Raw genomic sequence first — 26538 nt, 5'->3', positions numbered from 1 at the left:
AGGGAATGAATCTGCAATTATTGAGCATCTACTTACTACATGTCAGGAACTATACGTTTTCAAAATGTTACCTCATTTAATTCTCCCAACACAGCAGGGAAGTGGGTTTGGATTTCCCAGTTTTCACAAATGTGCCAGACAGTCCACAGTGAACTAAACAGATAAGCTCCCTGCCCTATGGAACTGATGATTCTAGTTAAACAATCAATCAGGCAATCTATTCATTAGATTGGGGAACACATGAAAAAGCATGTGAGATGGGGACAGAGAGTGGCAGGGAGGGGCAGTCAGGGAGGACTTCTCTGAGGAGGTGACACTTGAGCAGAGACCTGAATAAAGCGAGGGAGCAAGTCCTTTTTGTCTCTAGTTGGAGGGGCATCCACGCTCAGAGCACTTGCTATTCACATTTCCATCTGCCCAGCAACTAGTGCCCTCAGTGGGGTCTTCATACACCAGCCTCCACTGGGCACCTATTCTAGAGCAGGATTGACACTCAAGTTGCCTCTCAGGCCCATGCCCCCTGCCTCAAGCTGCTTAAAAGAGATTATCGAAAAGGCTTCTGGGGACCTGTCTAGGCCCAGCAGAAGAGCACAGCATGATCAGTCAGTGATGTATGTCGGCTGGAGCCTCCCTGACGGCCAACTGGTTATCCAGCCACTGCATATGTACCTCCAGAACCCAGGAAACTACCTCCCCATGCTGCTTGCCCCACTGTGGTCCTCTCACAGAATAAGAAATACTCTACAATGCTCATTGAGGCCTAGCTCATCTTAGCCTCCAATGTAGGCTGGAAACTCCTTGAGGGCAGGGCCCACGTCTTGTCTCTGAATCCCCAGTCATCTGCATGCCCAGTTCAAGGTCTGACATTTAGTAGGTGTCTAATAAACACTTGTTGAATTGAATTGAAAATTCACCCTGACTCTCTGAAACCTCTACTTTTTAGACTGTGGGGACCACATAACAAAATTCTTCTTCCACACATCAACTCTTTTGGGAAAAAGGAAATGGGTGAGGTGGGAATTAAACATTTACTGAGCACTTACTAAGTGTCAGGCCTATATAGTTTCCAAATGTTGCTTCATTTAATCCTCCAGCAACTCGCTGAAGTAGTTGTTCTTTTCCTTTTTATGGATGCAGAAATAAATCTTAAAACAGCCCTGGTTACAATTCTGGCTCTACCATTTATTAGCTGCGTGCCTCTAGGGATGCTTCCAGTCTCTCCGGCCCTGTAATCTTTTTAGTTCATCGCTCTGCCTCCCAGAGATTTGAAGACAGCAATTACATCCCCTCTGAGACTTTTCTTATCTCTGGGCAGCACATATCCAGCTATTTCCAATGTCTTTCATGGACAAGTGGTCAAGGGCATTGGCTCTGGAATTAGAATAACCAGGGTTTGTCCCTAACCACGTCACCTTGTGTACAAGTGACTTAACCTCTCTGAATGTTGGCTTTCCTAACTGTGCAACATGGGATACTCATGGTACCATCCCATAGAGTTGTTGCAAGGATTAAATAAGACCACAAAAGTAAGCACCTCACACCACGGCACACAGTAGGTCCTCATGAGATGCTGCCTCTGCTGGTTTTGAGTTCCACCCTCCACCATTTCAGCTAAGTTCAGGCCAGGTTGCTGGTGTCCAGTTCACATCATGTGACATCAGAACAAGACATTATCTGGGCCCCTTTGTTTTTCAGGGAAATCTGCCATGCCAGCCCAGATCCTGCCTCTTGGGGGGAAGTAAGGAACCGGAGTATGTGAACAAGACCAGAGTCATACCACTTCCAGGAACCCATACAAGCTCTGCTGATAAATCACGACTCAAGCACTGGTGATAAATAAACTGGTGTTTACTCTAAACACAAGAGCAAAGACAGTGATTTGATCTAAACAGTTGGATTTTTATTACATTAACTATTTCAGAGCAACCATTGGGGAAACCTTCTCCACCTCAGGAGAATTAGTGGCTATAACACCAGGAAGCAGATCACTATCCTGGGTTACTTTCTTAAGTCCCAGAGGCACACTTTTTCACATGTCAATGTTTCTAAAATCAGAATGTATCTGATGATCAATGGACAACAATAATCAAGTAAAATAGTGCCAGGTTCCTCCTTCCAAGAAGTTATGATTTAACTGATGATGGTGCCCGCTTCGGCAGCACATGTACTAAAATTGGAACGATACAGAGAAGATTAGAACGGCCCCTGCACAAGGATAATGCACAAATTCATGAAATGTTCCATATTTTTAGAGAAGAGACTTGTGGTTGCCAAGAGGGAGGGGGGTGGGAGAGGAATGAATTGGGAGTTTGGGATTAGCAGATGCAAACTATTATATATAGAATGGATAAACAACAAGGTCCTACTGTATAGCACAGGGAAGTATATTCAATATCCTGTGAAAGACCATAATGGAAAAGAAGATGAAAAAGACTGAATCATTTTGTTGCACACCAGAAACTAATACAATATTGTAAATCAACTATACTTCAAAAAAATAAAAAATAATAAATTGATAATGAACATTAGAATAGAGGAGGCCACCACTGACTGAGCACATACTGTTAGACCTAATGCTGGACGCTAGATCCTTTCATTTTCATTGCTTTCTTTTACATTCTTTCAGCATGTTTTTTACCCCTTTATAAAAAATAATAATCATTGAAGAAAACTTTAAAAATACAAGCAGCTCAAGTATCCCAGAGTTCCCCAGTAAAGAGATATCTAAAGACCCCCTTCAGAATCTAAGCAGCCATAACACAGTCAAAACCTCAACTTGAGTAATTGTAGGGGCAAAAGCAAACTCCACCCACATCACCACCAGGTACCTCTGAGGATCCAGGATAGCTTTTCCTCTCTTGGTAGCCACCTCTCTCTCCAGACCTCTGCTCCAAACTTCTCTACCATTCAGTTCTGCCCATTCGAGCTTTCCCAAGCTGACATTGCATCTTCCCTGGTCTTCCCACACCTAGACATTGATCTTCTCTTAATTCCCAAAAGCACAGGTGACACTAGAACTTAGTGTTTGACCAACTCTACTCAAGTCCTGAGGGGACTACAAGGGCACTACAAAACAGGAAAGTAAAATGGAAAAATGAATCCCAGTTGACGCTGATCCCAAAGACCAACATCCTTAGCCAACATAATGGACCTCCATCCTCAGCCAAAGCAGAGCATCATTTTGCTGCATCTGGGCTAACTTCATAATAGAGAACTCCCTCTCACCTCCTCTTCTCTGGGTTCCAGAGCCCCAATCCTCTCCCTCTGGGCACTGCTGGAGATGCCCAAAATATGTTATTATACTAGTTGAGATAACACTATCTACTTTTAGAGCAAAACTCTGACATTCCACAGGCTTAAAAGGATACTTCCATCTACCCTTACAAAGTCCAGTCAGGGAGAGGGCAGGAGCCCATGGAGCTATGCACCACAGAGTCATTCAGGGACTCAGGCTCAGAGGATCTGCCGTCTTCTCTGTGTGGTTGCCAGTTTGCCCTGGGCATCAACATCCAGTCTGCAGACAGGGCAAGAGAAGGAATCATGTGAGGAAGATTTTTGTGGCCAGTCCTGCAAGTGGCATGTGAAACTTCCACCCTTATTCCATTAGATGGAACATGTGGCCGTGTCTCATTGCAAAAAAGGCTGGGAAACACAGGACAACTTGTGCCCAATAGGAAAGGAAATTGTTTGATTTCTCAAACAATAGTCACTCTCTACTACAGGCACCATCATGATGTGCCCTGTACCCAGGAAAACGGCACCTTCTAGCTGATAACGCAGAACAATTTACCACCCACTCCCTTTGCTTCAAGCTCTCCTTCCAGACTAGCTTCTGGCCATGCTGCTCCAAAATCAAAAGTCTATTTCAATGTTCCTCCTAAACAATAAAGAAACTTCCCTCCAAAAATAAAATCAATTCTGCCTGCCAACCCTAGAATTCATAAATACTTGCCGTTGTTTTTGTGTGTGTTTTTTGTCCCCCTACATAGAAAAAAATGTTTAAAGAAATCACTCATAATCTTACAACTCTATTAATTTTAATGTGTTTCTTTCCTTTATATTTCCATATGCTCAAATCTTGTACAAACTTCAAAGTCCTGTTCAAACAATATAACTTTCTTAAGCCTGAGGCCCAGAGAGGTTAAGTAACTTGCTAGAGGTCACACAGCTAGGAAATAGTAGAACCAGATTTCTAACCATGATCTAACCCCAGAGCCAAGATTCTTGCCAATGCAGCATGCTGCCTCTCAGTATTCCTTGTAATTGTCCCTGGCCTTTCATTCACCCCTGTCTGCTGGATGGTAATTATCTGTGTCTAAAATATAAATGACCCATCTGTGACAAACCTTATCTTCCTTATTAGAGTGTCAGCTCCCAGAAGTCCAGAGATATATTTGATTCCTCTTTGCAACCACAAGGCCTGGCCCGTAATAGCTGTTTAATTCTCTACTACCCAAAGAAGCAAACATCAAATTGGAAGCTACCTAAAAGGCTCTGGTCCAATCCACTGCCCAATTCACAGCCCCACTTCACATTTCACAGGTGACCACAGCACAGACTTTGGGGCCTAACAGATCCAAGTTCACTTTCCCCTCCACCACCATGTGACTTTGGACAAGTTACTGAACTTCTCACTTTGTGAAACCCAAATGAGTTAATGCACAACACATTCGATAAACAGTATTGATTATATTATTCTTAATATTATTACTTATTATTATCATTATTATTGGCCACCCTCTGACTTTTCCAAATTGCTTACCATAGAAAGAAGTGAATAAAACCTTTAAGGCCTGGCAACAAAAAGGAGGTGAGATTTTGAGTGGCTTCTCGTGACCCTCAGGGAGCAGAGTGGCGCAAGTACTCTTTGGGGGAATTCTTGACCCTTCTAAAATCCCATTAAACCTAAACACACATCTGTTAGCACACACCAAGCATGCAGTGTCTGCTTTCACCCAGCACTGAGTAGTACAAGGAGGAATATTATATCCAGTAACTCATATGGAACTATTTATCCCCAATCACTTTGTGCTTTTCCTTCAACTTTTCCATAGTCTTTGGTTTCAAAGACCATTTTAGAATGACTGAATTTCCTTGCAAAGTTAAGTCTCCCCCTGCCCCCCCCAAAAAAAAAAAAAAAAAAAGAGAGAGAGAGAGAGCTTGTTTTAGGAAAATCTCCTTGGGGCATAGGGGCTATGAGTTTCCAAACTTGCTCTCCCTGCTCTCCTTTTTTCTTTTAAATAAAAATTGCCCAGGAAACCAAGATGCATTAACAGTGATGGGGAAAAAATATGACTGAGTTGAAATGAGTTTGCAGCTTAGTGCTTAGCAGGGAACTCACAAGGCTCTTTTAGGGGAACCTTATAAGATCAGAGAACATGAGGACTGGGAAGGACCTCAGAGATCATATAGTTCCAACTCCTCATTTGGAGGTAGGAAAACTGAGGTCCAGAAGAGAAAAATTAACTATCCAAAGTGATGGAGCAAGTCAGCCAAGTAACTGAGACTTGAACTCAGGTCTCCCATAATTCAGCCAAATTAGACCAACTTCTCTAGAAAGCAGAGCCTGAGGCAAGGATTACGTACAGTGTTGTTGCTTTACTTGGGAAGTGAAGCCCAGACAGCGAGAGTGAAAAAAAAGCAAAGCAAGGCAAGCAAAGGTGGGCAGTGATGCAATGTGAGAACCACTCTTGTGTCTGCACCAGTCAGCAGGCTGGTTTACTCAGCTCTCGGGACTTCTCAGGAGCTGTAAAGGAAAAACTGCCTTTCTAGGTTGGGAATCTAGAAACTGCATCATCCCTGACCAATCAGATGGTAAGTTGGCGGATAAAAAATAGTTCAGTTTCCTCACTCTCAGTCCGGATAACTTAGGCATGTGGGATACGCTGACTCCCAGATTGGGTGACCAATGCATCTGGATTTACCTGGGACTTCCCTGGATTTTGCACTGAAAGCCCCTCACCTCAGCAAACCTCTTGACCCCAGGTAAAGTGGGTTAGTTGGTCCCCCTACCCCAGAGGACCCCAGTGAGACGGCTTCAGCTGTCCACAGTAACTCCTTACTGGTTTCCTTCCCTTTCCTGTTCACTTCCCTGTGGGTGTTTCTTAGGATCATTACCCAATTAAACTGCTTGCCTTACAAGTCTTCATTTCAGGAGTGTCTGCTTCTGGGGAATTCAAGTGTCTGGCACATAGCATGCACTCAATAAATGTTATGAGCAATCATATTGAAACAACATACACTGTCTCCTCCCTCTCTCTTCCAGTTGTTTTGGGAACTTTAGCAACATGGTCATGTCACCCCTGGTCTGCTCCTCGGGCACCCCACAAGTCAGCAGTCTGAACGGGAACTTAAATCTGATTTTGCCCACTCCAGGCAGGAGAATAGTAACTGAGATTGTCAGGCAAGGTCTACCTGGTATGGGCACATATTTATATATCACAAAATTTGCACAGCTGCTTTAACTAGGGACTTTTGTGCCCTAAAAGACTAAAGTGAGAATGACTAAACTACTCATAGAACACTATATACAATCTATCATACAGTTAATTTAAGTCCTTTTTGTATTTAATAATTCAGAATTCCCCATAGTGTGGTCAGCAATCCACCTACCTACATCCTAAACATGGGGGGGTGGGCAGCTTGTTCAAAATGATGGTTCCCGGGTCCCACGCAGACACCCCCTACTGAATGCTGCCGAGTGCGGCTCCATCATCTCCAAGAGATTCTGAGGCACATTAAACTTGGTGCGTTACCAGCCTGAACAACTGATCGAGGCTTTGCTCCTCCTCCTTAGGGAATCAGTGAGCTTCCTCCCCAGGCTCGGTTTGACCCCCATGCCCTCCTCCCCTTGTACCACCTGCTTTCTGCAATTCTCCTTAGGAGAACTTAAGTTCCCCTTACCGCTCTTGTCTAGTGATCTGGGCTGACACAGCCACTTCCTAGGGGATCTGTGTTTTCAGTCTCTGCTTCAGAGCTTGTTCAAGGTTCACTGTAAACACAAGCCTTTATCCACCGTGGTGCCCAGAGTAAATGCCTACTGCCAATGATGAATTAACCCAGCTGGTACTTGGCCAGTCCTCCCTGACCTGGCCTTCTATGTCTACCTGGCCTCGGGTGCAGAGAAGAGTCAGGACACCCCACCTTGAGCCTGGGTTGCCATCATCAGAGTGTTTTATTCTACTCCCTTTGGTGACAAAAGAAATTTATCCCTGGGACCCAAGATGGAAATGGATTTCCCCATTGGGTGGAGCCTAAAGGCCCTAACATTCCCACATGATGCCAGTGAGTATCCCACCACCACCACCCCTTCTCGCCCAGCTGAAACAGCTCGAGCGTTAGTGATGAACCACTAAGCTCCCACTATGCGGTCTCCTCCTATGTTTTCTTGTGTGCACATAGGTTTCTGCTACTACACTGTGAACTGCTTAAGGGCAAGGATGATGTCTGAGGGAACTTTTGATCCCCCGCAACAAACCCAAATCCTGGCTCAGAAAAGGTCTTCCAACAACATTGCTGAAAAAAACAAATATTTACATATTTGCTATAATATACAGATATATAATGATGAATGGTCAATTTCTATGCTGTTATCTTGTTTTTACTTTCTTCACAATACTTATCATTACCTAAAATTATCTAAAGTTTGTTTATTGGTATAGTCATTTTTTGCCCCTCAAACCCAACACACATTAGAATGTAAACCCCCTGAGAGTGTTATGAGCTAAACTGTGTGCCCCCAAATTCATATGCTGAAGTTCTAACCGCCAGTACTTCTGAATGTGACTGTATTTGGAGATAGGATTCTGAAAGAGGCAATTAAGTTAAAACAAGATCATTACGGTGGGCCCTAATGCAATATGACTGGTATCCATATAAGAGGGGGAGATTAGGGCAGAGACACATACAGAGAGAAGACCATAGGAAGACAGTGAGAAAATGGCCATCACTAGCCAAGGAGAGAGGCCGCAGAAGAAACCAATCCTGCCAACACTTCCATCCCAAACTTCTAGCCTCCAGAACCCCAAGAAATAATTTTTGTTTTCAAGTCATCCAGTCTATGGTACCTTGTTATGGCAGCCCTCGTAAACTAATACAGCAAGAAAGAAATGGGTCTGCCTTGGTTACTCCTGTAACCAGTTCCTGCCACAAAGTAGGTGTTTAAGAAATAATTGTTGAATGAACACTCTGAAAATACAAGCTACTTACTGTTCCCCGCCATATGCACATACTATTTTACATCTGAGTCTTTGCTATTCCTCAGCCTAAAACCCCCTTCCCCATCCAGCCAAAGAAATCCTATTTTCCTTCAAAATTCAGTTCAGGCTCATATTCTCCTAAGATGTCCTTGACTCCACTGGACAGAATCGATCACTCTCTTCTCTGTGCTTTCCTGAACTTTGTAGACACACATCTACATCATTGTAGCTGCTAGGCTGTGAGCTTGACTTCAGAAACCATATTCAACTCTGATCCCTGCCATCCAGCACTGGGCCTGGTGTAGAGGAAATGATCCATCATTAATCTGCCAAGCTCTTTGAATCCTTATTACGTAGCTGCAAAGCAGACAGTCCCTGTCTGCTAGTGACTTACTGCCTGATGGGGGACAGATCCATAAACACACGTGTCTGACACATACTGGTGGAGAAATAACTTCCTAGGCCCAAGATGGAGCCACTCCTGCCCAGGGTGCCACGTCAGCAAACCAAAACATAGATAACTTTCGTGCCTCTGTAAATGCTCCGCTTGCCAAGAAACTGCAGTATATCCGGTCAGCCAGTCCCCAAATGCCAAGCCAGCTCTGGGCTCTATACTTATTTCCTTGTTCCTTCTCACCACAAACAAGGTTGACAGTGTGGCCCCAGCCAATGAGATATTTTCTGTTTTTCTCTTCCTTGTTCTTTATTCTTAGCCCTATAAAATCTTCCTGCCTGCTGCCCAGCTCTGCAGTTCTATGAATGGAAACTGTCTGCTTCATGAAGTTTGTTATCACCTGCATTGCCTTCTTTAATCATTTTTAACACTAGGTACTCAAGGAATAGTTGTTGGCTTGAAATTTACCAAATTGTTGGTAAATTTCACATTCACACTATGTTGTTTGCTCAGAACGCCCATCTTTGTCCTCTCCTTCTAAACAAACCACTTCCATTTTTCAAATCAAAACTTAAGTCCTAACTCTTCTAGAATTCCCTGCCTGGCTCTGTACAAACTCACTGATCTCCAAGAGTTACTTCCAAACATGATTCCCTGTAAGAAACATGAACTCAGCCCAGCTGGGAGTAGGGCACACTTCCATCCTGGACCCCAGAACACTTCTTAACTCTGAAGCCAGCAACAGGCAGGTCTCTTCCTGCCCTACACTGACCCAGCCTGGGGTAGGGGGCCCTCCACACTGCCAGGGGCTGATGCAAAACCAGCCTGGGTTACACAGCCTGCATTTTGCCTTAAGGAACAAAATCTGCGTGGAAAGAAAACACTGACAGGAACCATCTGCCCTCCCCCAAAGCTTGAAAGAAGCTGCATGTGGACCACTTAATCCTTCCTCTCTCCCCTCGGCCAGGAATGAATTTCATTTGGAGGGAAAAATGGGGGAGCTGTGAGGGAGAGGGAGCAGAGAGAGGTAGGCCAGACACATCTGGACAGCTTTTCTCTGTAAATTCAGAAGACTGCAGGGAATCACTTTCTCCCCTTGACAAAGGAAATGGGCCATGGTCAGAAATTGATGACTTGCAAAACTCATGCAGGCGAAGAGGTTATTGTGCCTCGAGGTCTTTGGGGCTTAGAGAAAATGAAAGAGTAAATAATTTAAATGGGGCAGCTGTTTGTGGTACCAGAAACCCGACCACCAGCACCAGTCAGCAGAGAGAGCAGTCCAGGGTCCCGAGGGTCATTCCCTTATCAATTTGTTCAGCTATTCAGCAAAAATATCTTAAGACGTACTTGAGGTTTTTTTTTTTTTTTTTGGTACTAGGGAAATAGTCACGGGCTTGGATTTATCTTCATCTCTAGCAGCCTCATGAGGGAAACAGTCACATAAACAATAATAGGCAGACCAACAGTCACAAGCAATCATCTGGAAACCGGGACAGATCGGGTGTTAAGTACTATAAATGAGGTACTTGAAAAAATGATTCCCTTAACTAGTATCTTGACTTTGGGGGAGGGGTGGTAGGAGACAAAGCTTTAGTGAACAGGGCACAAAGCTGGATTCTGAAGATGGCTCAGAAAGAAAAAAAATCTTACAAGAGAGAGGGCAAAAAGCATAGCGGTGTGAAAGTCAGTGCACACTTGGAGAACAGGAACAGTTGGGTGTTGGGTGTGACCAAGGCTGGGAAATGTGGTGGCAAGGGGTAGGACAGAAGTTTGTAGAAGGAGGCAAGGACCACTTCTCGGAAGACAGGGAATGTGTTAGCGCCACACATCAATACTGTGCGACCTTGTCCGTGAAAGTACGTACTCCAAAAGAGAGGCTGCAGGAAACAAGGGAGAGCTGAAGTCCAAACCAGCCTTTTATAAACATAAAATTTATTTGAAACTCATCATTTCTCCTTTCAAAAAAGATCACGTGCAGTTTGCATTCTGCTTCGTAATATAATTTTGGCTTTGTTTTTAAAATATTTTCCTACCTCTTCAAGTAGAATGAATACACAGCAGATGTTTTTTTGTCTTCCAGCATATGGCCACGTAGCCCTAGGCATATGTAAACCCCAGTTTGGGGAGCAGAGCTTGTTGAAGGCAGAGCCCCAATCAAAGTTTTAATCAGAAGGAGATGAAGGAAGAAAATGAAGCCTTCATTCCTAGCTTCACCCGACTCAATCCCCTTCCCCCAACAAGCAAGAAAACAGAGATAAAGGATACAGTTCTCTCTTCTGTAAGTGGACACAAACCCAGAGCTAACTTATATGAGGTCCCCCATCCACTACGCATACATACTTCCCGTATTTTGCCAGTACCACACCTTATCAGAGATCTTCTCTAATGAGGTGACCCAACACTTTATTCTCGGAACATCTCAGTCCTTGGTGGCCCTGTTCCTATAAGGGTCTAACAGTCTCTTGCAAAAGCCTATACAGGAGTACATGGTAATATGACAAGAACAGAGGAATCACTGGAGTTCCATCCATATTCCTCTCTGTTCCCTACTGTGTAGCCCAAACACAGTTTCTCCTCAATGGTCAAGGTCAACCACACAAGCCAAGCTCTTTTCCTTTGTTTACCTCATGGCTCCAGGAGCCCAAAGTGGCCAGGGAACCTCCATAACTTCCAATTTAGTAGAAGAATGACTATTTCCCCAGTGAGATCATTCCTTCCTTGGGTACTTTCTAAGGTTCAACAAACCACAGAACCCCAAACCAAGAAGCAACATGCTGAGAGTGAATCATTCAGTTCAGTCATAAAAAGTCCCACCCCGCTTGCACTTCTCAGCTCCTAAATCTATGGTCACCCATTCAGAATACAGACCACATATGAAAAACGACACCCCAACCTAGCCATAGGTTACCTCCCACCCACTGCAATATCCAATCTTCAACATGATATTTCACTGTCCTTTAAGGTCAGCTGACAAAGGAGATTATGATAAAACCAAGGATTGTCATAATAATAAGTCCACTGCCTTATTTCTTTCACTGTACATATCAAGGACTTAGGGTTGGTCTGTGGGGCACAACTGGGCATTAGCAGTGGCAGGAAGTGTAGAGTGGAGAAGCCATGAGCCCACGGTGTATCCATCACCTCTTTTACTTGCCTCGCATCCTCTCAAGTAGCTTCAATTCCACCTATTCCTGCAGCAACGAGCCTGCAGGTTTACACTGACAGCTGATGGCCTCAGCCCCACCATCAACCTCAGGCTTTTTGCCCCGGCATTCTCTGACACTGGCGTGAGATGCCTACAGGGGCCCATTCAGTTGTCAGGCATAGGCAAACCTAGAAAGAGGGTAACAGCACTCCATGGAAGCAATAGACAAATGCTTCCTTTTTTCATCACTTGGGTGGATAATTCTGAAATTCTCAGCGGGTCCCAGTGGGAAAGCCCCAATCATCCACAGTGGTGGTCAGCCCAATAACACAGCCTGATATTGGCTTTCCCTCCATCCCTGTTTTTCTCTTCCCAGACCCCCACCCATTTTCCCTGGAATCACCTCACAATATCAACAACCTGCCCACAGGCACTTGTCTCTGGATCTACTTTTTGGGATAACCTAATCTATGAAAATTGCTGTCAAAAGTGGTCTTGGAGGGCTTCCCTGGTGGCGCAGTGGTTGAGAGTCTGCCTGCCAATGCAAGGGATACGGGTTCGTGCCCCGGCCCGGGAAGATCCCACATGTCGCGGAGCGGCTGGGCCCGTGAGCCATGGCCGCTGAGCCTGCGCGTCCAGAGCCTGTGCTCCGCGACGAGAGAGGCCACAACAGCGAGAGGCCTGTGTACCGCAAAAAAAAAAAAAAAAAAGTCAGGAGGCCTCTAAGGCAGTTGGGATGGCTCTTTGAAGCTTGAACACAAATTTGGCCTATAGTACATGCACAAGAGGTACCAAAACTGCCTAGGGAGAGTACTGAGGAAAGAGTCGGAGGCTCCGGAAGCTAAGAATGGTGTTCTCACACGAGACCATTTAGCATCTTGGTTTACCGTAGACATATCAAGCCTATTGTATCCCCAGGTCAGAAGAGTTGAGCAGAGAGCCACCCAGGCTGCATTTTGGAAGAGCTAGAGATCGTTCTTTTAATCACGGCCTCTCTTGAAGCTTCCAGTTTTTCAGGTCACTTGGCAAATGGGTGAGAGCAATACACCCAAATGTGGCATCAAGTGAGCCCCCAATTTTTCAGAGACCCAATTACCATCATGCCTCCTTCATAGTGGAATGGAGAACAGGAGAGACCATTTTGTCCTTGGAGGAGATAGCTGACATGCATTAGGTCAGGGAGGGCTCTGCAAACTAAGACCAGCCGGCCAAATCAAGCCCACAGCCTATTTTTGTACATAAAAATTTGTGGGAAGACAGTCATGCTTATTGTGTGCATATTGTCTATGGCTGTTTTATCACTACAACAGCAGAAGTGGGTAGTTTCAATAGACACAATGTGCCCAAAGCTAAAATTATTTCCTATCTGAACTTTTACAGAGAAAGTTTGCTAACTCTGCTCCAGATCACTGAAACTGTATAGACACTCAATTTCACAGGATGTATAGCTCACCCTCTGCACAAATGTATCTTGCCAAACATCTAGGGTATCTGTCATTTCTAGGTCTTACCCACTATAGGAGAGGAAAAAGTTTTCCCTGACCCTTTTAGGGTCTCTGGCTGGGTCTGAAAATTTAACTGGCAAAGACAGATTAACAGGAGAAAAGTATACAAGTTTTATTGAACTTTTACATGTGCATGGGAGCAATCACAAGAGAATCAAGACCCAAAGAAATAACCAGAGCAGGAAACTTTTACATCTTTTAGACAGAGAAACAATAAATTTCTGAAGAATTGACAAGACAAAGGAGTTTGGGCTGGGGTAGTAAACAGTGAAGAAGTAACTGGGAAGATAAGAGTTAGCTAACAAGGTTTGACTGTACGGATTTGTACAGATTTCTTAACGCCAAATCCCCCATCTCTGATGGTAAGAATGTCTCCTTGTCTTCTGGTACAGGGAGGGTACCTTTCACAGGCGAGTTTTTTGTTTGTTTGTTTTTGGTTTTTTTTTTTTGGCGGTACGCGGACCTCTCATTGCTGTGGGCTCTCCCGTTGCGGAGCACAGGCTCCGGACGCGCAGGCTCAGCGGCCATGGCTCACGGGCCCAGCCGCTCCGCGGCATGTGGGATCTTTCCGGACCGGGGCACGAACCCGTGTCCTCTGCAGCGGCAGGCGGACTCTCAACCACTGCGCCACCAGGGAAGCCCCACAAGCGAGTTTTATGAGCCATTTTGGGGAAAAGTAGGTGGAGGGGCAGGGGAGGGGTCAAAGGTCAGACTGACCTTCCTGCTTCTGCCATTTTCTCAAACTCCTTCAGCTTAAGATATTCATTGTGCCAAGGTGCCCTGTTGTTACCAAGCTACTGGACAAGCATGATGTCCTGTAAGATAATGAGTCCATCACGATACGGCAGAATAAACTGTAGCACGGATCTGGAGAATTTAGGATAGTAAATACATTAGTGCTCTCCCTACCAGATGTGAGTAAATTGCCTCTGATGTCCACTTTGACTCAGAATGGAGAAAAATGCATTTGCCTGTTCATCAGATGCATATCCAATGTCAGGGGTTCTATTGCTTAGTTCCAGAAGGAGACCACATCTGAAACAGCAGCTCAGTTGGGTTCACCTAATTACATGTGTGATAAACCGGTATCATCTCAAGGATCTTTTTACCCTGGCAAATGGAAAAATTAAGTGGGGATGAGCTAGGAGGCAACCTGCCTATATCTTTCAAGCCTTTGATAGTTGTGATAGTGTCTTCAGCTCTACTCAGAAATGCAGTATTGCTTTTGATGTCTTTCTTTTTGTGTAACTGGTGAATGTTAATGGCTTCTACGCTGTCCTTTCTCCATAGTAGGTCTTCCCATGAGTCAGGAAGCTGTACGGAATTTCGGTCAGTTGCTGAAGATATCCATTCTGGCTGTGTATCCAGACTAGGGTAATAATGACAAGGAGATTTAGTGCTCAGGTTTCCTTCCAGAAAGGGAACTCAAGTGAGATCTCGATTTATCTCTTGGCCTGCAAAAGTCCTCCCCCACCCGCCATTTCAAACGGTGAACCACAGTACAGCTCTGAATCCCTAGCTTTAGCTTGGAGCTAAAGAGAATTCCAGAAGGTTGGCCACATCTTTTTCCTTGGGATACAGTTACTGGGTTTAAAGGGCACCAGGCTCCTTTGGGGAAGACTGCGCAGATGTCCACAGGGATCTGAGGTGTCTATGGAGCAACGGTCCATTGTCAAGGGTTCCAGGCCTCCTATTCACCCTGGAGCTTAGGGACTGTCAACTGTCAGCTGCAGTGTTGGAGAGAAGTGTGGGTTGTGTTGAGGGTCGAGTCTTGGCCTCCCTAAGTTATAGTCCAGCAGGAGAGCCAAAAATTATACATGGAAATGTTTAATATCTAATTGCATTGCAAGACATCATGATATGAACACGGAAACTGGGAGAGCATGTACTCTGGCCCAGTCAAGAAAGCTTCCAAGGAAACATTTAAGCCAAAATCTGAAGGCTAAACAGCTGAAGAATCAGGGTACAAAAAGCATGACATTAGGGGCTTCCCTGGTGGCGCAGTGGTTGAGAGTCCGCCTGCCGATGCAGGGGACACGGGTTCGTGCCCCGGTCCGGGAAGATCCCACATGCCGCGGAGAGACTGGGCCCGTGAGCCACGGCCACTGAGCCTGCGCGTCCAGAGCCTGTGCTCCGCAACGAGAGAGGCCACAACAATGAGAGGCCTGCGTACTGCAAAAAAAAAAAAAAATATGACATTATACTCCCAATTTTTGTCCCAATTTTATTTTAAAAATTGGATGTTTATACATGTAATTGGAGTATCCCTCTACTCAGTTTGGGGAACATCATTTCTATTCCGAGAACTGATCAAAGTACAATGTGATTGTTTATATGCTATATGCACATATGCATAGAAAATGTCTAGAAAGCTACGTAATAAAGTGTTAATGGTGGGTATCTCTGCAAGGTGGAGTTATAAGTGGGTTTTTTCCCCAAATAAATTGTTCTACAATCATTCTTCACATACACAAAAAAGGCAGTTATGGTTTTGGTCATAAGAAAAAGAAGACTCATTTGTTTTCTTAGAAAGAAGCCTGTATATCGATTTTTAAGCCATTTGACCCCTTGACTCTCACCTCCAGCTGGGTCTGGCTGTACAAGTCTCTGCATTACACCTGTCATCATGAACTTCCAGAACTGAAATCTAAACCCTGGGAGCAGTGAGTAGCATCAGATTTGCCCAGGACTGCAGCATTTAGGGCCCTAGTCCTGAGCCAAGGGCAGCAGCTCTGACACTGGGCAGACGCTCAGCTTTCTGACTTTCTGGCACATCTGGCGCTGGCTGCTGCCCAGGCAGTATGAGTCCTGTGGTCAAGTATCCCCGAGAGAAACAGGCCATCAGAGTCCCCGTATGTATCTGCCCCCTCACCTAGGAGATTGGGGTGGGCTGCCGTTGTCCAGAACTTCACTGGTCTCAGATACAACAAATTCTTGGGCCAACAGCTTAACCATTTTTGCACTGAGGATCATCAAAACATCTTGAACTCTTTCTCTAGTATTTTAGGTTTGTCAAAACTCTCAGTCATGCTTGGCTGATTAATTCTAAATGCACATGGCTTAAAAAGAAGCAGGGGGAGAGCAAATGGGATCCTTATGGTTTCATTCATTCACACCTAATTCAGCCAGATGTGGGAGAAAGCTGGGGGAGGAGTGCCAGATGCCCTGCTGGAGTATTCCATCAAGGTAGGAGGCTGACAGGGACCTGGGCGCTCCCTAGCCAGAAAACCCGGATTCTTGTCCAATTTTTGCTAAGTGCCTTCTCTTGTGCCAGGCCCTGGGCTAGGCACTGCAGACACAAGGTGAGCCGTGCACATTCCCTGCCCTCCAAGGATTCAAAGTGCGATGTCAGAGATGAGTATATAAGCAAATAATTCCCCTAAAGAGTGTCAGAGACGTACAGGATGTAGTGGGACATCAAGGAAGAGGGATTCCGTTCTGCCCAGAGTGTAAAGAAAGCTTCAGAGATGAAAATAACGTTATTGCTTGCCCTTTACTGAGTACTCGTCATGTTTATTCATTTCCCAGGGCTGCCTTCACAGATTGCCAAAAACTGGGTAGCTTAAAACAACAGAAGTGTATTCTCGCAAGTTCAAGGTGCCAGAAATCAAGGTGTCAGCTGAGTTGGCTCCTTTTGAAGGCTCTAAGGGAGAGTTTGTTCCATGCTTCTCTCCTAGCTTCTGATGTCTCCCAGCAACCCTTGGTGTTCCTTGGCTTGTAGCTGCACCACTCCAGTCTCTGCATCCTCCTTCATCATACGACCTTTCTGTTCTGTGTGCCTCTTCTTCTTGTAAGGATACCAGTCTTTGGATTTAGGACACACCCTCAATCCAACACAATATCATTTCAAAGTCCTATTTCCAAATACATTTAAATTCACTGTACAGGGAAGTTAGGACTTGAACATATGTTTCTGGAGGACACAGTTACACTACACCACATTTCAGCCCCTTACATACATTATATGATTTAATTCCCACAACAACCCCATGAGGCAGGTACTATCATTAGCCCTGTTTTATAGATGAAGAAACAGAAACTTAAAAAGGTAAAAACCACACAGCCAGTAAGACAAAAAGCATGGTTTGAACACAGGTCAGACAGACTCCAAAGCCTTGTCCTTAGCCAGTGTGTTACTCTCTGGAGTTGAGTCTTGAATGGCGGCTAGTTGTTTATCAGGCAGATGACAAAGTACCTGGGAGTTACTCTTTTCAAGGAGACAGAGCTGCTAGGACAAAGTCTTGCAGGAGGGAGTCCTTGTCTTGAATCAGACACTGAGTCACTGTGATTTGGGGCAAGCCACTTTTCCTCTCTGACAGATGCCCGACTGCCTCCTGTCCTTTTCACATCACTGCTGGAGCCACGTGACTCACTTTGAAAGACTCGGCTGTATGCCAGACTCTGGAACCTGTCATGCCCCTCACCAAAGGGACCTTAACTCAGGACACTCCACATTAAATCAGCCTGCCTCTAATCCCACTCCAGCAGTGAACCCCTGTGTGGCTGAACCTCCTTCTTATAATAATGATGCCCAAAATGTAATGAGAATTTTCTATACACCAAGGCTATGCTAAGTGTTCTACATGCTTTGTCTTATTTAATACTCACAACAATGTAAGGAGGAAGGTACTATTACTCTTCCCAGTCCATGGATGAAGAAAGTGAGGCTTGGAGAATTTTCCACTTGCCCAAGATCATACAACTATTAAGTGACAGAACTGAAATTCAAACTCATGAATTCCGACCCCATAATGTACACTCTTGATTACTACACAACCATATTCTGCACTTGTCTAATTCATCTCTCCCTTCAGCACTCAGCACAGGACCTGGCATGTAGCCACCATGGCCAGACCTCCCTGCCCTGGAGCAAAATTTTTCTATATCACCAATTACCCATCACCATGCTCTCCAGAGACCATTCTTCCCTGTGGGCCAGGACTGGATGCATCCCTGAGTTTGAGCTCACTTCTGAAAGCTCATGACTCCCATGTTTGGCCTAGCCTCCAATTCCAGGACCCTACTTTTCAGGCCCGTTCCTCTACAGACCCAGTAATAGTGCCTCATCCAAAAAATGCAGCCTCAGATTCTTCATTTGGGAAAAGAGTGTGTTGAATCAGGTGAGTTTTGAGTTGAAATTCTACTTGAAGTCATGGTTTATCCTTGCCAATCAAAGTGAACCCATTCTCCAGTCAATTACGTGAATTACATAGATATTTTTAACTAAAAGATTTTCCTTGTCTCTGGGTTACATGGGTAGCATTATGGCATGTTGTCTCACTTGTGTGTTTAATGTTCAATGGACAGTGAAGTAGTGAAAAAGAGTAGTGAATTTGGAATCAGACCATTTGGGTTCAAGTGAAAATGCAGTAATCAGCAGTGGGACCTTAGGCAAGTACTTGTCTCAGTGGTTTTTAATTTTGTCATGTATGAAATGAAGACATAAATACCCTGTGAGGGTGCCTGACGGACAGCAGAGCACTGGAGGCAAGAGTAAAAAGAAGAGGAATATCACTACCCACCTATTAGAATGTCTGGAATATATAGGTATCTGCATCACTTTGCTGTACACTGGAAACTAACACAACATTGTAAATCAACTCTATACTTCAACTGGAAAAACAAAAGAATGGCTAAATCTAAAACACTGACAACACCAAATGTTGACAAGGATGTGGAGCAATAGGAACTTTCATTCATTGCTGGTGGGAATGGAAAATGAAATAGCAACTTTGGAAGACAGTTTGGTGGTTTCTTACGAAGTTCAACATAGTCTTATGATGATCTAGCAATCATGCCCCTGGGTATTTACCCAAATGAGTTGAAAACTTAAGACTATACAAAAGCCTGCACATGAATATATATAGCAGCTCTATTCATAATTGCTAATACTTAGAAACAATCAAGATATCCCTCAATAGGTAAATGGATAAACAAACTGTGATACATCCATATAATGAAATATCATTCAGCAATTAAAAGATATAAGCCTATTAAGCCACAAAAAGACATGAAGGAACCTTAAATACATATTGCAAAGTGAAAAAAGCTGGTCTGAAGAGGCTAAATATTATATGATTCCAACTATAAGACATTCTAGAAAAGGCAAACATATAAAGACAATAAAAAGATCAGTTGTTGCCAGCAGTTCAGGGGGAGGGAGGGATGAACTGGAGGAGCACAGGGGATTTTTTAAATCAGTGAAGCTATTCTGTATGATATTGTAATGGTGGATACATGACATTTGTCAAAACTTATAAAAGTCATAGAACTGTACAACACAAGGAGTGAACCCTAATATAAACTATGGACTTTAGTTAATACTAATGTATCATTATTGGTTTATCAATTGTAACAAATGTACCACAGCAACGCAAGATGTTAATAACAGGGGAAATTTCTGTGGGGGAGGGGGCGGTATATATAGGAATCCTCTGTATTACCTACTAAAGTTCTCTGTAAACCTAAAACTGCTCTAACAAAGTGTCTAGAATGAATGAATGGATAGGTGGATGGATGGATGGATGGATGGATGGATGGATGGATGGATGGATGGATAGAGAGAGAGAGAGGCAAGAAACATCTATCCACAGCCAGCCTGGGGGTATATTAAGAAGGTTGAAGCAGAAAGTGTCTTCTAAGAAGTGAAGGGACTGAGAATCAACCAGGAAAGGAGTAGGTCCTCCCCATGGATACTAAGACATATCATCACCAGTTTTGCCTGTTTTCAGAAACTATTGGGTAGATATTTGTCTGTTTCTCATCTCCAGCACTGGCGTCATGCAAGAGGCCAGGCATATAGATATATGTAAGACACAGTCGAGATCCTCAGTGAGCTCATGTTACTGAGAAGGCTTTAGACACACAGCATAAGGTGCAAGGAAACGAAATGGAGCTTGGGAGGCTATGAGGGTGGAGAGGGGAACCAGAGACCTCAGGCTTCCAAACGTGGGGTCAGAAACATGTGAGTTATTGAAGAAACGTACAGCCTGAGCTCAGAGTCCAATGCAACCACTCCTCCCCAGCACACAGTTCAGGGCAGAGGCTCTGGCGAGGTACGTGGGGAGATCTGGGCTGGGACAGGTGCCTGGATGCAAGCAGCAATGCAGTTCCTGCAGCCTGGGTATTGCCAATGCATTTTCTCAGGGAGCCACAGCAGCTGTGGGCTCTGCTCGTGGTGGCTTTGCTCGGAGCCAGGACAATGGACTGCAGGTGCACAGAGCCCCACATCCCTTTTGGTGCCCTTCTCCCTGCCCTCGCCGCCCTTCTGCCTCTTTCCCTAGTCTATGCTTTTATCAGCTCTCACTTGGAGGAAGCAGGGGCAGCACCGAAGGGAGACATTGCTGCCGAGGCTCTTGGCTCTCATTCTAATCGGAGCCCATGCCAGGCCCTCCTATAGTGGGACCCCATCACCCCTAATACGGCAACCCTGTGGGCTCCTGCACTGCACTGACCACATCGTCCATACTAACGCCTATCCAGCTTCTTCCGCTGGCCACTGGGCTCTTTTCGTATATGGGAAGAAGTGGGAAATGCTGATTCCCACTCAGGGGTCAGTACCTCCTATCTGTTTCACAGCAGACACTGTGCTTGTGACTCTGCAAAGGGTAAGTCCACATGCCAGGACGTCTGTCGCTTTTTCCCTTCTGCCCCACCCCCCAAGAGTGCCCTACATTCTTGCCACAGTGAACCAACTTGGCCCCTAGATGGGACATACCCTAGCATTCCTCTGGGCCTTTGCTCATGCTGTTTCCTCTTCCAGGAGCACCTCGCTTCCCCTTCAAGCTCCTACTTGTCCTTTAAGACCCACCTAAAATGTTATCTCTCTGCAGATCTCTACCAGGTCACCCAAAGTGACTCACCCCTGGTTCTGAGTTTCTAAAAGTCTTTCTTCTTATGTAAAGCACTTACATCACATTTGTTTTCATTCTCTTCTCCCCCAAATAGACTCATGTCTTCATTTCTATTTCCCCAGAAGAGAGCAGAGTGATTGGCACATAGTATGAGTTTATGGCATGGATGCACAGGCAAGAGGGAGTTAAATGTGATTTCACTCCAAGAGTACGGACACCGGCAGAGCAGATGGAAACCACTTGGGAAATGCAGCTCTTCCTCTCCAGCCCCACCCTCTCCAGCCCGGGCTCTACCTCCCCAGCGTCTCACCTGAGGTTGAAACACCCCACGTGGGCAATGCCCACTTTAAAGCAGGTGTGGTGGCCTCTCTCCTAGAAGCCAAAGCATGTTCTCTGAGTTCTTCCGCACATTTCCCACTGCCGATCTGATTTCCAATGTGGACTATCCTTGAGCTAATAAGAGCTATTTAGCCCTTGAATTCTCGAGGCTGCCTTCCCTCCAACAGAGACGGAAAATGGAGTACTCACTCATCATCAGCCAGCACCAGGGAGCCCTGGGCCAGACTGGACACAGAGATGAACGGAACCCAAGCTCTACCCTTGAGGAGCCCACCTTCGAGAGGGGTTGGCAGCCTAGTGAACAAATACACGTAATACAGTGTGGTTCAAGGCAGAAATAGAGACACAGATGTAGAGAACAAACGTATGGACACCAAAGGGGGAAAGTGCGGGAGGGGGTGATGAACTGGGAGATTGGGATTGACATGTATACACTGATGTGTATAAAACAGATAACTAATAAGAACCTGCCACATAAAAAATAAATAAAATAAAAGATTTTTAAAAATTGGATTAATCACAGTCCTTAGTTATGACGTAATCTTAGCTTTGGTTCAGTCATGGCCAGTTTTGTCCATCTGCCATCTGCCTATTCATTATAGTGAACTATTAAAATTGCCATTTTTGAAGATCAAAGGAAAAAAAAATACAGTGTGGTTCAGGATGAAAAAGAAGAACTGCCAACGCAGGGAGCAGGGAAGTGAGGGTGCATGTAGGAGGATCAAAGAAAAGGCATCTAACCAGGCTTGAAGTATTCAAGGAAGGCTTCCTGGCGGAGGCAACACCTAAGCATGTGCGAACACAGGACCTTAAGACAATTTCAGATCCAGACTCTTGCGGGGGGGGGGTCTGGGGAGTCCGCAAGGTAATGTTAGGAACGGGGATATGATGCTGTCACCTACAGACCCCAGGGCCTGCCATTTCTACAGGCAGGAGAGGCCCATGGCATAAAATTCTTCAACAGTTGCCTAGGCTTCTGCTGTTCCTACTGCTGGTGCCCCTCGGGCTCCATAGCTCAGAGCCTCAGGATTCAAAGCTCTCTAGTTCTTGGCCACATTTCTCATTTTTAGCCTCTTCAAAAGGTCTGACCACAGAGGCCTTGTCAGATATACCATGTGTTTTAAAATCAGCACAGGCAGGGGAGTCATTTCACTGGGTTTAACTCATTGCTGGGTGTGTGACCTTGGGCAAACCACTTAAGCTAGCCTCAGTTTCATGATCTGTTAAAGGAGGATAGTAATAATATCTCCCTTATGGTTGTTGAGGTGATGAAATGAGATACAGGATGGAAACCTCATATTTCAAGCCTCTTTGTCTCCCTTGATCACATCATGCTCTTTTCTGCCCTCTAACCTGTCTTCCCTCAGCTAGAAGGTTCTACCTCAGTTTACCTGTTTAGTTCCTCGTATCTTCCAGGACCACCTCCTTGAGGTCACTCCTCAGGACAGCTTCCCCTGACACCTCAGACCCAAGTCCCTTGTACCACAAAGGCTCACAGTCCCTAGAATTTCTTTTACATCAGACTCAATGAACCTGAACATCAAAAGGTCATGACATCTTTGCCAGCCAACTGTAAGATCAAGGACATTGATCTCTCTTGTTCAATGCTGTATCTCCGACTAACTCACAGGGTCTGGTACACAGCAGGTACTCAGTAAACATCTACCGAATGAATGCATAAATAAATAAATGAGAACTCAGTGTTGATGGATATTACTAACAATACTATATTCTCAGCCCACCACTTACTACCCATGTGACTTTGTTGCTTCACCTGTAAAATCGGAAGAATGAATACTCAAAATGACCTGCAAAATAGCTCTTGACTTAATGTAGATAAAATGTTTATCTCATAGAGTTAAAAATAGGACAACATGGGGGCTTCCCTGCTGGCGTAGTGGTTGAGAGTCCGCCTGCCGATGCAGGGGACGCGGGTTCGTGCCCCGGTCTGGGAAGATCCCACATGCCGCGGAGCGGCTGGGCCCGTGAGCCGTGGCCGCTGAGCCTGAGTGTCCGGAGCCTGTGCTCCGCAACGGGAGAGGCCACAGCAGTGAGAGGCCCGCCTACCGCAAAATAGATAAATAAATAAATAAAAATAAGACAACGTGCCCAAAATGGAGTCACTTATGTTAAGCCCCATATCTTACCAAACCAAGACTTATAACTTAATTCCAGTTTTGGCTCTCCCAGAAGTGGAAACTTAAACCAGTCAATCAGAAATTGCCTGACCAGCACTAGTTAGGTAATCTGCCTGAGAGACCCCTGCCATCCCCTAAAGAAAAGTACCTTTGTCATCACCAGTCTGCGTTTGCCTGGTATAACTTCCTTGTTTCTACTCCCTTCTGCCTATAAAAGTCTTTCATTTCATACAGCTCCTTGGAGCTCCTTTCTATGTGCCAGATTGGATGCTGCCTGATTCAAAACGATTTTTGCTTAAATAAACTCTTAAAATTGTTAACACACCTCAATTTATCCTTTAACAGGTGGGAATCAACAAACGATGGTGACTCTTCTCATCTTAAGGGCAAAGGGGAACTAGGGCCGCTGTTTCAGAACCCAAAAGGATCCTTTCCAAAGGTCAGAAGAATATTGTGTGATCCTCACCCCCATATCACCTAGCACCCTCCAGGAGATGCCTGAAGGTAAAAAGATGCCCCTGGCCACTCCAGGCCTGCCGCCTTGACAACCAAGGCTGCCTCAGCATGGGGGCTGCTTCAGATCTGCACACTCCCGCTTCTGGCCGGGGCAGAGAGGCAGAGAAGGGATCACTGGCAACAATCCCGTGCAGATTCATCATTTCGAATCCTTGTCCTTAACATATGTTTTCGATCGCAAAGAAAACACGGCTTTCTGGTTTCCATTACCTTTGTTTCATTTTAGACTGTAATGTTTTTTATAGCCTGGAGAAGGGAGGGAGATGCAAGCGAGCCAGTGAGAGTATGAGCTTATATGCTTTAATGTTTCCATCAGAAGAAAGAGGGATGAGAAAGCCAAGAAACCAGTGATGGCAGGCTTGCCTCTGACTCCTTCAATTCGATCGATGGTTGATTCCCCAGGCATTTATTGAGCACCTACTCCGTGCACGTAGCAAGATGGGGATAAAAAGATGACCCCCACAGGGTCCCTGCTGTCGGGTAATTTGCAACCGAATGAAGCAGATAAACTGGCTCACAGAATCATAATATGAGACAGATTTTTCTTCTGGAAGGGAAGAGGGAGAAGCAGGGAGGGAGGAAAGGAAGGGAAAGAAGAAAGAAAAGAATGAAGGGAAGGAGAGGTAGGAATGGAAGGAGAGAAGAAAGAACGAAGGCAGAGTAGGAAGAGGGGAAGGAAAGAAACTAACATGTATTCGTGACTTCCTGTGTGCCAGGCACGGGCCTAAGGCTCTTACATCTTGTATTTTATTTAATCCTCACAACAGCTCTTTAAGGAAACCTCATTTACCATTTTACAGGTGAGAAAACAGAGACTGAGGTGACACCCAAGGTCTCACAGCCGGTAGAACAATCTGGAGGTGTTGCACAGGCCCCAGAGATGGTGGAGCCAGACCAGCTCTGCTGTACAGACCAGAGGCTCCTTGTATGCATGAGGGACCCAGAGCCCCAGGGCCTCTCGCTCCGTGAAGGCCACCCAGAAACATAGAAGGTTAAAATCGATGGAACTTAGAGATCCTTAATGCAACCCACTCACGGAGAAACTGAGATCCAAAAAACAGGGGGACCACTTGCCTGGAGTCCTGTGGAAGGTTCGTAGAAGCCCTGGGGTCCAGTCCTTCCCACCAGAGCCCACAGGGAAGTCAGCAATGCCAATAGCCATGGCATTTTTTGTTCCCAGGCTGTGGAAGACTACAGTCCACCCTCCTCGCTCTGTCCCATTCTGGCTCAAGCGATCTCAGGTCTGCTGAGCAGAAAGGTTTGTTTTGGCAGAAAGCTGTGTGCTGTCCAGCTCGATAATTACCCGTGTTAACACACCATTATGTGTGTCGTTAACAGACTTGGCAGCTGGGACTTTGCTTTTTTTTTCTTTACATTTTCTTTTTATTTTTATAAAAAGAAATTTTATTATTTTCATTTCCAAAGAATAGAAAAATAAAATGCAACCCCCATGTGTGAATCAGAAGGACCAGCCACACAGGTGCATGCTGACTCTGACTGGAAAACCAGGCTTTACCAAAAGCAGGTCATTGCTGCCCAGGATAAAGCTCACCACTTTGCTCTTGAAGGAGGCTCTGTCTGTCATCACGCGTGGGGTTTGCTGCTCATGGCCAGGGCCCCCACGTCCAGCCTTTCCTCTCATGCCTCACCAGCACCTCCTCTATACCAGCCTAGCTGATAGCACTGAAAAGATAAGGGCTATGAGCTCAAACAGGCTTGAGATTAAAGACTGGCTTCATCACTCGGTGGCTTGTGAGATCCTGATGGAGATTTAATCTATCTGAACCTCAGTTTCCCCATCCGGAAAATGGGGGTAACAATGAGATATCATATATCATCCTTCGCTCCATTTATGTCATGCTCAGAAACTCACTGATTTAAAAAAAGAAAGAAAAACATTTTAAAATAAGATTGTACTCCTATGATTTAGCAGGCCTTGTTCTAAGTACTCGGAATAGAAAGATAAATCAGACACAGGCCTTGCCCTCCAAAAGCTTACAAAAGGCTCACAGGGAAGCTAGACATAAAGAAATGTAATCATTATTCCACGAATACACACTGAGCCAATGTTAACCCAACTCCAGTGCTAATACCCTGGTCCAAGCCATGTGTCCTCTTGCCTTGACCCCTGCAGTTGCCTCCTAACTGGGCTCCAGGCTCCTCCCTTGCTTCTCTACAGACTGTTCTCAAAAGAGCAGCCAGCGTGAGCCCTTAAAACACCAGTCCGATCATGTCACTCTCCTGTTCACAACCTCCTGATGGCTTCCCTAAACTTAGGGGGAAAACATCTAAAGCTCTTAGACTGACCTAGAAGGTCTTAGGATCTGGGCCCTCACGTCTCACTGCCCCCTCCCTCCCTCTGCCCCAGCCATACTGGTCTGCTTGCCATTCACTGAGCACACTTAGAAGCTCCCACTTTGAATTCTTTATTCTCCCCCCTTGATCGGTGT

General features: G+C 45.2%; 1 non-coding gene across 1 annotated transcript; it reads left to right on the top strand.

Moving 5' to 3' along the window:
• Positions 1-2143: 2143 nt before the first annotated feature.
• On the top strand, positions 2144-2250 carry LOC136140428 (U6 spliceosomal RNA). The gene has a single exon (XR_010657611.1). It is a non-coding gene; the product is annotated as a U6 spliceosomal RNA (small nuclear RNA).
• Positions 2251-26538: the final 24288 nt, after the last annotated feature.

This window comes from Phocoena phocoena, chromosome 1 (genome assembly GCF_963924675.1).
Source record: "Phocoena phocoena chromosome 1, mPhoPho1.1, whole genome shotgun sequence".
NCBI lineage: Eukaryota > Metazoa > Chordata > Mammalia > Artiodactyla > Phocoenidae > Phocoena > Phocoena phocoena.
This window is presented reverse-complemented; position numbering and strand designations above follow the sequence as displayed.